General features: G+C 45.0%; 1 non-coding gene across 1 annotated transcript; it reads left to right on the top strand.

Moving 5' to 3' along the window:
• The first annotated feature begins 12,785 nt into the window (after positions 1 to 12,785).
• On the top strand, positions 12,786 to 12,859 carry TRNAW-CCA. The gene has a single exon. It is a non-coding gene; the product is annotated as a tRNA-Trp (tRNA).
• Positions 12,860 to 13,631: the final 772 nt, after the last annotated feature.

Here is a 13,631-nt window from a genome sequence, read left to right as displayed (position 1 = left end):
TAACTTGTAGAGTGAGACCAGTGCTCGATATGGTTCATTTCAGTTCTCGTTCTCTCGATATGCTTCAACACATACCTGTCATCTATCTTTTTCAAGCGGTATCTCAGTCTGCTTTCCCTGATATTGGTAGTACGTACTATCTTTCCTTGCGTGGAAGTAGTTCAAAGCTATCTTGAGATATATCTAAAAGCTATATATAAGGAGAAGTCCCGGTAGAGCTATTTCATGCCCTCTTATATGCTCGCTAACGTTTGTTAGCTCGTTTCCAAGTACAGAAGGCGGGTATGGGAGACTTTTAAGTGAGAGAAGACCGCTGATAAAACAGTAGTGCTGCTCACTGATCGGTAGGGAGGAAGGAAGCATAGCAGGGGAAGGGGATAGCAAGAGAGAGAGACATGCGAGTTCGACTCTCGTTCTATCCATGTTCAGCAGTCCTTGTCCATGTTGGAACTGGGCAGTACCGCTCAACTACGAGATGCTTGAAAGTAGTTGCTTTTACTGTCTTTATTGAGATGTTCCGTGTACCGCACCGAGCCTTAATAGGTTGAGATTCTGTAAGTAACTACTCCGTGCAGGAATCTCTTTATGGAGGGAATTTGGATTTGTTATGAGATGGACTTCTTTTTCAATGATTCTTCTGATTTACTTCCTCTGGCAGTTGTAGTCATTTATGCTCTGTGGTGGCGGCGCCCTTTACCATTATTCAATTTGCCTCGACCCGACCCCGATCTGACTTTAGCATTTGATGCTCTGAGATATGAAATATCTTCTTTACTATAAACCCTGTTCAAGGAACGCTTTGGTGAGTATTACGAATTGCCAAACGGCTTCACTTTCTCAGCCGTTGGTGAGCATCTATATTTTACGATCTTGATGTGACGGCTGGGTCTTGACCTAGCTACCGAACTGACTTAATGAAATGGTAGACGTGGCCAAAGGAAGGGGTCGAAGGACAACGAGAACTCACAGCTTTCTCTCTATCCTGCCTGAGGCCAAACTCACACTTTATGGAGCTATAGCATACATTGAGCCTGCAGGGAGAGCCCTCTGGAATTGCAAAAGCCTTTGCCTCTATAACAGCCTCAATTCAAAGGAAAGTGTAAGTTACATTGATTCGGTCGGCTCACCTGATCTTCTTGGGAGCGTACCCTACAAGGGAAAGAGTAGCCTGGGACAAGATATCTGATTTACGCAAGGCCAAGCCGACCTTCCGCTTCCGGAATGGATTTCTTTGAGACAATAAAAGAAAGATAGATAAGGGATTTTTCTTTCCCAGCCGTTGCCCTTGTCAGAGAGATTCCTTTTTTTCTTTAAATAAGAGAATTCTGACCTCAACCTCACTCAAGGGATAGAAAGGGGCGATGAGCTCAGTGGAGTAGAAGCCGTCCTTCTGAAATAGAAAGCCCTAGCTATGAGTTACTCCAATCTAGCCGTGAAGCGCGAGGGCCAATATTCAAATGAAAGCAAGGGGCTGATTGTCCTCATGGGGAAGGGATGAATACGAGCTGTCGGAAGAGCTGCTCTCTAAGAAGCAACCAATCCAAGAATTTCTTGATTTGGTAGAGTACCAGTCACAACACTAGAACCAAGTTAGGTGAGCTTGAATGCATAGGTAAGAGCGGGGAAAGCTGCTCTTAGAGCGTACTCCTTCCGATCTAGGCGTATGGTTGAATCTATCCTTCAAGTAGTGCTTGATTGAGGGATGAACCCGAATCCGTACTTTCCGGTACTTTTCCTCTTTCAAGTGGTTGAACTCTTTCTTTTTCTTTTATTGGCACGGATGGACACCTCGAAGAGAATCCTTCTTCTTCTGCCTGGCTGGCTTTGTACTGACTGATAAGAGTCTCCAATATGCAAGCCTTACACGTGACTTAGTAAGCCAAAACAGGGCAACCCACTGCTCGCGACGTGCGGTGCGAGTTGCTTTGTAAAAGGTATTTATGTATCAATCAGTAGCCAGAGAAAAAAAAAAGTACAATTGCAACTTCAGACATTGAAGAAGATTTTTTAATGAGCAAATTTGGCGCAAGCCAATGCCGCTAATAAACACCCTTTTTGAAATTGAAATGAAACAACTTTGAAGCGCCCTAACATGTACCTACGGAGCAGAAGATAGATCGGTCCTCGTAGAACGTTCAAGACTTTAAGTCTGTTGTTCCATATCAATTACTAAACCTCGTGGTATCCACGTACAAAACATACCATTACCAATAAAAGAATTAGCACATTGGTGTCGGTCTACTAAGCCAGTCAATCAAGTATGTAGTGTAGAGTCCATGGTGTAGGACAGGTTTTAGTACGAGGAGTTCAATGAAAGGATTTCTCTATAGTAAGAGTGATCCATGGCCTTTCGCCTAGAGTCATAGAAGAATTCCTTCATGCTTCCCATAGGGGTAGGAAAGAGTCAAGTGGCCGGTTAAGCAGCTAGTCCTACCTAATCTAGGCACATACGCCGGTGAGAGCAGTGCCTTTTCAAATCAAAGCTTAGCTTCTGAGATTCTCTGACTAATAGAAAACAATCTTTTGGGAAAGTATTCTGCGCTCTACTCTATTAGGCTGTGGGGCCCAGATCTTCTTGAATAAACTACTGTTTGCCCCTTGGAATGAAGCCTCTTAGGCTGTCTACCTTTGATTCAAGAGTCTCACCTTGGCGATCTACTGAGAAGGTCGTATCCATGGTCTCGACTCGCTCATACCCAGCCCACCTCTCTGAGGGGGACTTCCTTGCTATGCCACCATCCTATTAGCTTAGCTGGTAGTTAATCTATTTACTAGTCTGATGCACACTTGGAAGGCTCTCCTTTATCTTACCAGTCGTGCAGCACTATACACGCGTTTAGGTCATCATTCTTATCTAAGGCGGATAATTGGGCTTATAATGCCTTTGTTTTATGGACCTCGGGACCTTTCATTTCCAACTTCGGCCTATCATCTTATGTTTTTAGTTTCAAAAAAAGAAAAGGTTCGCGCCCTAGAGTGCATCCACGTCTTAGCCTTCACGGATGAGGCCTGCTATGACAAGGGATAGATAGGCACTACCTCTAACAAGGTAGTCCTATGGCGATAGAATGCCTTCTGGATACGACTAAAGAATAAACCATTATCTATATTCCTAGTCCCTTTGTCTGAGCACAGGTGACTCTCTTAGTGTTAGTACTTGTTCAGTTAAGATGTACATAGTCTTTAGGGTACGGTCATTACGCAGCAATATATCTTCCCCACTGGGCGTGGTATACAAGATAGCATCTAGCAAAGGACTTATCAAACCTGTTCCGAATCCAGAATCGAAAGCCATAGGAACAAAGCTTGAGGAATACTGTGACTTCCATCAAGCCAAAGCAAAGTGAACGAATTGTTCATAATGGTGTCTGTGTGAAAAGGAGATTCCTTAGAAAGATTTGACTCCTCAACAGCTGTTCTCCCCTTACACCAACTGTATGTAGTTGAATCGAGATTGGCGTTGCCTGGGTCAACTCTCTCCTATCTCATGTTGCTATTTTAGCTTTCATTTCCGTTATGTTACATATTGATCTTCTTTGACCCGCGAAAGCGAACGAGGAAGCTTACCATTCCGCCGTCGGTCAGTTATTCAAAGAAGAGTATCAACGGTATAACTACGAAATATTGATAGCAAAGCTCGGACTTTCATCCCAAACTCTTTCTTCTTTCGAATCTGAACCATGAAAGTCAGTCAATGTTGGCTTCCTCGATTACACAGTTGACCACACGCATTCAACGGTAGGGAGTAAGACCTTCTCTTTACAATTTGGAAGGTAAATTCCAGGGATACTCATCGAGTGGACCATACCAAGGCTTTCCAAGAAAGCTCCTTCTTTGCTTTTCTGATTGATCTCATTGTGGACGTGTAGAGATAGGCACCTTATCTATGCAATATAGATCTCTCTAGACAGATTCGTGAAAGATCCATTTATTTACGCCATGGAAGTTTCATTGCTGAATGACTTGTCTGCTACCAACTCCTTCCTCTATGGGTAGGGCATCTCTACATGTGAGACCTTGTATACAAATTGATCACATACCGCCGAGTAATTAAAGAAAAACTCCTCCTTGCTTTCATGCATAGCAGACTAACAAGCTGAAAAGTGATCTCGCTGTACCCGATCCCCAAGCACTGACATTGAGAGAAGAGTGGAACGGGACTAGCCTTATAGGGGACTTCCCCGGATACTTATCAACTCATATCGGAGCAAGGAAGCTAGCAACCTACTGAGACTGAGACCGCGCGAAGCAATACCACATTCTCAATACCCCGGAAGACAGCGATGTAGGGCTTCGTTCTTCTCTTGTTCCTGTTTCCATACGGTATCGATGGGCCGATCGTTTCCTCTGGGAAAACTAGCAAATAGCATTTCCCTGGAAGTGGCATGTCAAAAAGGAGGAATTTAGATCCCACCTATGGGCGAAATCAATGAAGACCTTTTCCCTCCCTTCGGTCGCCTCTATTTCGAGAAATGTTGTTCTTCACTAGCGGCAAAACTAAGAATGATTTTATCCCTCATGGGCTGGCATGAGAAATTGAAATTGATCGATCTCCCCGATGGGAAGAAAGATTCCTAACAGTTATAAGACGATTATGTGCGGCGTAAATGGTGATCATTGCAGGATAAAACTTGGTGCTATAGCAAAACAACTTTTTCTTCCACGCACAGAATAGGTTGTTCAAGAAGGGGACAGGGATGTGGATCTCACTACTATTGATTAACCGGTGTCAGTTGCTTTAACAGCTTTCCATGGGCATCCACCCGCAAAGATAAGAGGCCTACGCAACGATCCTTAGAACTCTCCGGTTCAAAGCCGCCCGCAATCGATACCTTTCCATTCCTATATCCTATACGATACGCTATTTTCCTGTTTCAAAGAGCTTATTCGAGAACAAGGCGCAGCAAGAGCTAATTCGATAACAGGATTCTTCGCAATTAGCCTTTCCTCGCTTTCGCTTTCAAGGGGCGTAGCGCTTGCTTACTTCTTAGAGTAGAGTCCGGAATTTTTAGCTTATTAGGTCACAATCCTGTCTTATTTAGATCTTCTTTCAGTCTAGCCCTTCTTCCACATGAGATCCTATTTTTCCTAACTCCATGTAGCACCACTATCCAATGAAAAAAAAAATCCTGCTATTTCACTCCTGGAATTCCCTGATAGAGAACTCCAGTTCTATACCTGGGGCTAGCTACTAGCTCAGACTCCGGCTTCTTAGTGTGGCCAAGTGGTAAGTCCTTTCTTTTCTGTCTGAGAATATGTCTTATCTTCCGAGGTGGCATGAGACAATAAGTGAGTTCCAGTTTAGTCTTTTGAATGTTCCTGAGGTGGATCGAGTCTCTGGTAGTTCTAGGTGGCTAGAGACCAGGGCTAACAGTCCTAGAAAGAGCAGTCCTATTTCTAAAGTACACGAACATCTTTGACATAAGGACGCTTTCAATCTTTCTTCATGAAAGCCAGACAGCGGAGCGGAGATAGAGTCCAAGCGCACTATAGCACTGCAGGGAAAGAAAATATCTTCCTTTGAAAAACTAAAGTAGTACTAAATCAAAGAAAGACATGAATTGCCCGAAGGCCAGGTTCTTTATTCCCATAGGCACAAAGACCGATCCCGACCGTCCCTTATTATTTGATTTTACACGTGCCTGGAAATGATGCTTGAATTCTTGCTTGTCTTATGAGCCATTTACTTACTTATGGAAGACATGGGGCACGAACGAGAGCATGGTTAATTAAGTAGGCTATGGAGCATGAGCCATATCAGTGCTAGAAAGACTTCCTTTTTCGATATGGTTTGATAGTAGGAGAGAAGTAGTACCCCTACGAGCGATGGATAAGAAATGCTTTTTTTTTTCAAGCGGAAGAAACTTCACTGCAGGGGAAGGCTTATGTCACTCGGATGGGAAGGCGCTAGCCGCATGGAGTAGCCATAAGAGTTAGAAGACCGCCATCAAGGATGACAAGTCACATCGGGACAGCCCTTTTTCCAGCTAGCTGATATAGAATGGAAGGGGAAGGAGGAGAAAGATAAAAAGGCAATCAACAGACTCTGATAGACGCTATGGGACCATCTCCCTTGGGAGAAGCCTTTCCGTTGTTCCAGGGTTTTCTTACTATTGAGGTCCATTTTTCCTATCATGGCATGGGGATTAGAGAGAAGATCAAGAGTTTCGAACAAGCACGCAAGCCTGAAAGCATGAGTTTCCAGCGATCGAAGTTCAAACTTGGCCGGACAGGAAAGAGGGAAAGCCTTCTTCTCAATGAGCTGTATCCATTATACAATCACCGGGCTTTGCCAAAGACAGTCCCAGTAAAGGGGTGTGTAGCAAAGCATCCACCGAGACTAGATTGGAAGATAGTCATGTGCTCTATGAAAGCAATCGAACATCATGTGTGAAGCATATGAGATGGCTAGCCGGGCAGTTCCATCATAGTTCGTGACAGGGTGTAAAGGATATATGATCTTACTTTACGATTGAGGTCTTCTTTCTCCTCTTCTTCACCGGGAACCCCTATTTCATCAACCAGACGGACAATGGGAAGCGTCTGAGCAATAAAAAGATAAGCCAAAAACGTGAAGTAGAGGGATCCCATCCTGACGGATGAGCTGCTCCCTCCCCCGGTTAACTACCACTACCCGGTCTTCCCTTTGAATTGATAGCTTCCGCTGGAGCACTTGCCTTCGTGATGAATCCCTTGAGCTTTGACTATCTTTTTGCTTCTTCTTGCTAGCCTTCGATTGTATGGTTTCCTGTATCGCTCTTGTCAAGCTCCAGCCCGATCCCTGTGATCTCGTACTTGGCCTTCCCCCCCTCTTTATCTTCGTCCCGGGATAGAGCCTTTCACTAAAGGGAAGGTTCCCGAGCTTGGCCGAAAAAAATCCTGGAAGTAGCACTGCTTTGGCGATTGGCAAGACATATCCGAGTAGCGCTGCCTGAACGAAGCGTGGGCGTAAAGCATCAAGTGGAGGCGTCGAATCCTTGCAAGAGGGGGGCAGACCGGTCAAAGCCAAGTCCAGACGAGCTGGCCAAAAGGCATAGGGCCAAGGCGGAGCTGGCAGGCTCATCTCACTTATTGTGTGCTTTGTTGGAATAGACTGACATCAAGGGAAAGTGCACTTTATCTCGATTCCTCTCTTTCTACAACTCTTTCCAACCCACTGCTCAGCCCCCCTCCAAACTATGGCATCAAGGTCGGACCAAGGGTCGGGCCTCCACCGATCTACTGATAAGGTAAGGGGAAAGACAACTGAATAAATAGGTCTATCTATCCTATAAAGACGGGCTAGAGTAAACGCCAAGCGCTGGCCCATTAGTGGGTTCAATTCCTGCTTGCCTCTCATTTTCAATTGTTTGTTAGAGTAGTCTCGATCCTATTGAACATAAGCTATATCACAGGGAGTAAGTAGATCATGATCGGAGGGGACGACCGGAGAAAGATAAGTCAAGGAGGACCCGAAGAGGAAGAGCGGTCCGTCCTAAACGAAGAGCGGTCGCTGAGAGCGAAATGAACTGATTTGGCCGGAGGGGGCCACGGGATTAGACTCTCGATGTATTATTACATTTCTAGCGGGAGGAGAGTAGCCCCGAAAGAAGTCGGTCCTAGCGAAAACACATAATACAGCTTATGGCCGAGAGTGTCATGAAAGAAAGGTCAGTCTGCACAGGCGGGACGTGACATTAATAGACAGGTCAAACTGTGGAATCGTCTGATTTTCACTCGGATGACGTAATTCAATTTGATTTATATCAGTGTGCAGCAGCCCCTATGACAGAATTGAACATCAGATATATCACATCCATAAAAAGATTAAAAACAGTCGGTTATGAGAGCAGCACTTTTCCTTGCGGGGGCCCCGTCTCCCATCGGTGCGCTGGAGACGATTCTTTCTGTATCTTCGGCTTCGTCTTCTCCTCCTTCTGAGTCAAACAGATAAAATAAAACATGTGAATGAACGAATTTATCGTAGATTGCACGAGCAAACCACCCTTTTTTACTTTACAAATGATTGTGATTGTGGAGTTGAGGCAGGGGCTCTTGCTTTTTACTAGGCTAGACGACTCGGCGATTCTACCCTACTTTTTTCCCAGGATTGGACGCCTATTGACGAAGCTCAGGATTGGATTGTCGCCTTACTGCTTGACGAGAACAACCTACCACTGACTTTTTGAAAGTACCTATCTCATTGCACTAAAAGAGTCTGTCTTTGACGATAGGGCTTGAGGTCGATCGGTCCACCACTAAGGATCTATGGTAGGTCAAAGAGCGCAGAGAAGATTGTCCACCACTTCTTCTTGTACGCGCTATAAGATATAGGCTTTCTATGAAAGCTCGTAAGATCAGCTGACAAAACAAAACAGAAAGGGATTCGGACTCGCCTGGTTCATGTCTATCGACGAGGGATCTCAGATTGCGCTTGACCGCAGACTCGTAGCATGGGTGAGAATTCTTCATCTTAGGTAATGAAGGTGGGCGGCTCGTCGTCTTTGAAAAAGGAAGGGATGATTCTTGCCAAACTCTGTCATGCCCATCCTCCTTGGAGTTTAAAAAAAAAGATCCCCTTATGTTTTTCCGTCTTCTTCTCTGCCGAAAGGAAAGACAAAGGCGAGGGAGTCCTCGAACGGGGAAACCCACGATTGAGAGGTCAGATCACACCATCCTCATTGATCCAACTCGGGTTGGTATGCTCACAAAGAGAGACCCTACCACATGTGTTTCAGTTTGAGAGCCACCCTGTTTTCTCGATGTCTTCTTCTCTTTCGGGTGGGAGGCATTCTTCAATAGCTTTCATTACTGAGGGGCCCAATCCTAAGAATAAGAGTATCAAAAGACTCGATCTATCCGACCTTACCATAGTCTCCCTCGAGGCGCGGTCAACCTAGCAGGTGTCATACCTTCAAAAGAGATGGCTCAGACAGATTAGCTATAATGCGCAGTTAGATACTTCGATGGCTCTCGAACTAGCTGTGTTAAGCATATAGCTAGCCTTCTATTACCTTATTTCTCCAAATTTATGAATCCATAATTGTTGCCATTCAGTCTCTTATTAGCGATAGGGGCCGTCATCCAACATGCTTCTATCTAAGTGATTTCATACCTTATTCCCTCCGCCACCCTCACCCTTCTAAGCTCCTTTGCCCTATGCCTTTAGTTAGTCTGCTTTGAATGATCATTTCACTCTTCGAAGGTGAGCGAAGTACTTCGAGGGATTAGATGGAAGGAACCTCTGCTAAGAATGGAATACAATTCTTTGTGTCCTTATTTAGCTTTCAAGTGGGAGAGGACTTCCATAGAGTGAGCCCTTCGATCGCGGTGCTCATCTTACCACCCTAACTACTAGCGCAGTCCAACTTATCCCTGCTAACCCACAACTAAAGCACCATGACTCTTTGATTCCGAAATGCGGCCGAGGGCATCGGAAAGGACACATCACACGCCCTAACTCCACGAAGGGATGGATGGAATAGACAGGCACAAACCGTTGACCCTAATCTTACCAAGATATACAGGTATTCAATCCAGAATGGGCACAGAAACTGTTCAGGAAGTGAATAAAGCAGAAAGATACACATTAGTATTGGACTTAACCCCAGAGGAGAAAGAAGAACCTCCGCTTGTCCTAGAGCTAGCCTCAGAGTCAGAAGTTTATGTTAACCATACCACTAGGACAGGAAGGGTCTATCAACCGCCTCATTTGCAAGGCTAAGAAGAGCAAGAATCTATTATGCCTTTCGCTCAGTTATGAGCCAACAGGAATTTGACTGGATTGAGACTCGCGGTGCTTACACCTCTAAAGTCAGCCTCGCTCAACAATTCCTCGAGACCAAAGCAAAAGTTCTCTTTCGATCCCAAGGAGTTCATTACCTATTATTGTTGGCTATTCCAATGCCAATGCCAATGATAGAGAGATTAGGGGAATATACTGACCGAGAAGAGAGAGTAAGACCCTAAATGCTTACGGGACAGAGAGGACGCTAGTGAGATGCGCAGGTGTATGAGCTCTGAGATGTGTAGGTAGAAAGAGAAGAAGCCGTTCCAACTGGTCCTATCATCCTAGGGTAGTAGTCAATCCGATGTAGCTAATCCGACCGGCATTAGTAGACGAGTACAAATGAATATAGTAGCCCTATACAATAGACGGTAGTTCCATTAGAAATTCTATGTAAAAAGTAACCTACCGGTTACAAAGGCCTATGAATTTACAAAGTCAACATCGGAGAGTCTTCTTAACAGCTGTACTAATGCCGTTCGCCTTGACTTTAGTCATGTAGAGCATTTTCTTTTGGCATAGGAGCCTTCTAGGCCTACTGACTCTTATCTAAAGGGGCATATCGAGATCCCTTAGCCCACAAAGCCCTTGACTTTCCTTCTCTGCTTCGCACCATCGTGACACTCACCCTTCGTTACCCAGCCCATCGCTAACGCTCAGCCTCGTCTTTTGATTTGACGACCTATTTCCCTCTTTCTCTATTTAGGATAGAAAGCATAAGGTCGCAAGTGAAGCTTCTGGAGAGAGCAATGAAAGAGTTAGAATTGGACCCATAACATTGACACAGGGAGAATCCATTGCTTGGTTTCCCACAGGCAGAAAAGGACTTGGCCTGGATGTAAACTGTAAAATGAAAAGAAAATTGTAGTATCCAAAAGGGCAGCTAAGCTAGCAATCCGAACAAGAAGATCTTCCCGTGGACTCAACAGGGTTCACGAATCTTATCAACTATTTACATGAAGTAAAGTTGGAATAGATCCCAGACTTCGGAGATAGCCACCACTACTACTACTTTAGAAAGGACCGAATGGCGTGCCTTATACCTTTCAAATGAATGGTGGGGAGACCGGAATCGCTTTTGTCGCTCCGGATTTCCTCTTAGCCGAAAGGGTCGAGGCAGGAAGGAGAACGCTATATATACACCTCTTTGTACCTGGGACTAGACATAATAGCTTGAGAAAGGCTCGGGAAAGTACGTTGTGTATTTTATAGCACACGAGATAGGCGGCTTGGCTTAGAGCCTACACCAATCTATCTGTTCTATCTGTAATAGTTCGATCTGTCTTCCTGAGATGAGAATTTGTTTTGAAATAGCTAGATTAGAACTGGCCGCCTTGCCTTGGCTTATTGTGTGATTTTTGAGCAGGAGCGAGCTGTCTTTGGCACAATCTGTACTGTAGCCGGGAAAGCAGGAGTCAAGCTGTTCACAAGCAGTGGTTATGAGCCGCATCTAAAGCCAATCCATTTACAAGTGAAATCTTGCCCAACTCCAACTACAAGGAAAGAAAGGGGTGAGGTGCTCATTCTGTATAAATTGGGTCTCTCGGAACCATGGGCGGCGAAAACTAGGATGGAATCATAGGTAAGGGATGACATAACTGGGGAGTAGGAATGGCAGATCCGTTTTTTCCCAACATTATGAACTCTTCAACTTGTAGTCCACCAAGAGGCTCAATCCTCTCCTGACTTACGTCTGAGCCCAGGTTTGTAAACCAGCCATTCAATGGAAGACTTTGTCCTCTTATTTATGTTAAGCATTAGGGTCCTTCACATAATCTCGAACCGTGCCCCTTCCTCAATGAGTCACGAGCGAGCCATGCCACATTGCATGGGAGGAACTGATCCTTCACTTCCCTTTTGAGCTTTCGATTCTATTCTAGACCGCTTGATATCATATCTTACCAGCCCCACCCGGGTGGCTTCCGCGTCACCCCCAGTTGCTCCATTCTGGATCCCTGAGTGATAGAATAGCTATAAGCTAGCCCACCCTCACCTTGATGAGTTTCACTAAGAAACCGGGGGGTGCCTATGTGACTAACATAGGGCTCTGCCTTACCAAGCAGAGTGAGGTTAGAAACTCCAATTTTGTGATAGGACTGACCCTGGTGAGAACCAGCCTATCACGCCACCGAGGTTCCGCCTCGTTTGCCTTAGTCTTGCGATCTAAGGGTGAAGGAGTCATCCAGCCACCGGGATTGGTTACCCGGTTGACCCCTATCCGTATCTACATCTACGTCCTGATTGAGTTACATAGAAACTAAAAGAACTTGAAAGCAAGAGATCCAACAGGAATGAAATGAATATCTATTTTTAAATAATCAAGTGAAAAATCCCCCGAACCTCTGATCCGATAGCAGCTATAATATGCATCTACGACTAGCTACAGGAACTAGATGAAAACTTCTACAACAGGGTATCGAAGAATGCATTCTGACATCGAGTCCTCAATCAATGTAGATGATTCAACAAGGTAGACCGAAGCAACTCGTCGATCAGCTATCACCACATCGTTGCCGAGAATGGCATAGCGATCAAACTAGTGACTGTCTACGGCTTATGCCTTCACTCGGGGGAGAGCACCCATCCAAAAAGCAGAAAAGTGAAGAAGTGACGTCCAAACCCTCGGATGGACCTAAACTAGACTCAGTCCGAGCTCCTGCAAGAGGGTCCAAAGTAGAGTGGCATGGAATCGGCCGGAAAAGACAGATCTTATCTTATAATTGCGTATATTGAGTGAGATGCCGCTTCAAAGATGCTGCTTACCTAGGATGGTGTGCTTTTCGCTCCTTTGGCTTTCTTTCTCCCGGAGACCATGCCATTCCTCGACACCGACCTTCAAACAAAGTCAGATGAGGAGCTGGCTTCCCTCAAAGTTGCTCTGGCTGACTTGCCCGTTCCGCTTTGGGGCGGTTCTTCCTCCAGCAGCCTATTCTTTCACAGCTTCTATGCCAAGGGCTATTATATCTATTCGATTATGCAAGATGTATTGGGGTCACATAAAATTATTTATGAAAAGAAAGCGCTCTTAGTTCAGTTCGGTAGAACGCGGGTCTCCAAAACCCGATGTCGTAGGTTCAAATCCTACAGAGCGTGATTCCATTCTTGTTAGATCGAGAATGACACTGAAATAATTGAACAGCAGTCTAAAGTCTGAATTTTACCTCCTGTGGATTAGGATTAAAAACAAAGAAAGAGGAGGTAAATAAACCAAAGAGATGTTAATGAAGAAAGGGTCCAAACGCGGAGGCAGTTCCAGTCCTTGTCGCAGCGCAGTAGTGAGTAGGTGATCCAACACCAGAGATAAAAGACGCAGCAGATTCATAGATATACTTACCTTAGTTATATAGATCGTTTACCTAGGTACGAGACCCTGAGGTCCATATCGGTAATAGAAAGACCTGCCACCAAAAGCATTCCGATGGAGCAGAAGTAGACCCTTCCCCCGCCATAATAGCACCACCTAGCTTCGGGATAGTAGTAGCACATATCTTTTTCTAGTGATCGTTATAGGGATAATGAAACCAATGATAGAGTTGACCTAGCCTAGCGACATCCATCCCTTGTCTCCGACCGGGAGATAGAGACTACTTCATGCGCAACTTCAACATCTCCAATCCAAGGGGTAGGCCTTTTTTTTCAAGACCCCCTTTCGGTTCGGAAAACGCATTGGCTTTCACTCAAGTTCGAGGATCCATTAAATAAAGCAAAAAATGCACGTTACAGACGAAAGGTAGATGTTCATTGGCGAATAAAGAGAATGCAAGCTATGCAAAAACGGATTTCACTGATTTTCTTAGCCGGAATGTGCCCTCAATCTCTTTCTGACACAGGGCTGAGCGCTCTAGAAGCGAAATAATTACCCTCG

This window comes from Vigna unguiculata, chromosome 10 (assembly GCF_004118075.2).
Source record: "Vigna unguiculata cultivar IT97K-499-35 chromosome 10, ASM411807v1, whole genome shotgun sequence".
NCBI lineage: Eukaryota > Viridiplantae > Streptophyta > Magnoliopsida > Fabales > Fabaceae > Vigna > Vigna unguiculata.
Note: the sequence above shows the minus strand (reverse complement) of the source record. Positions and strands in the feature narration are given on the sequence as shown.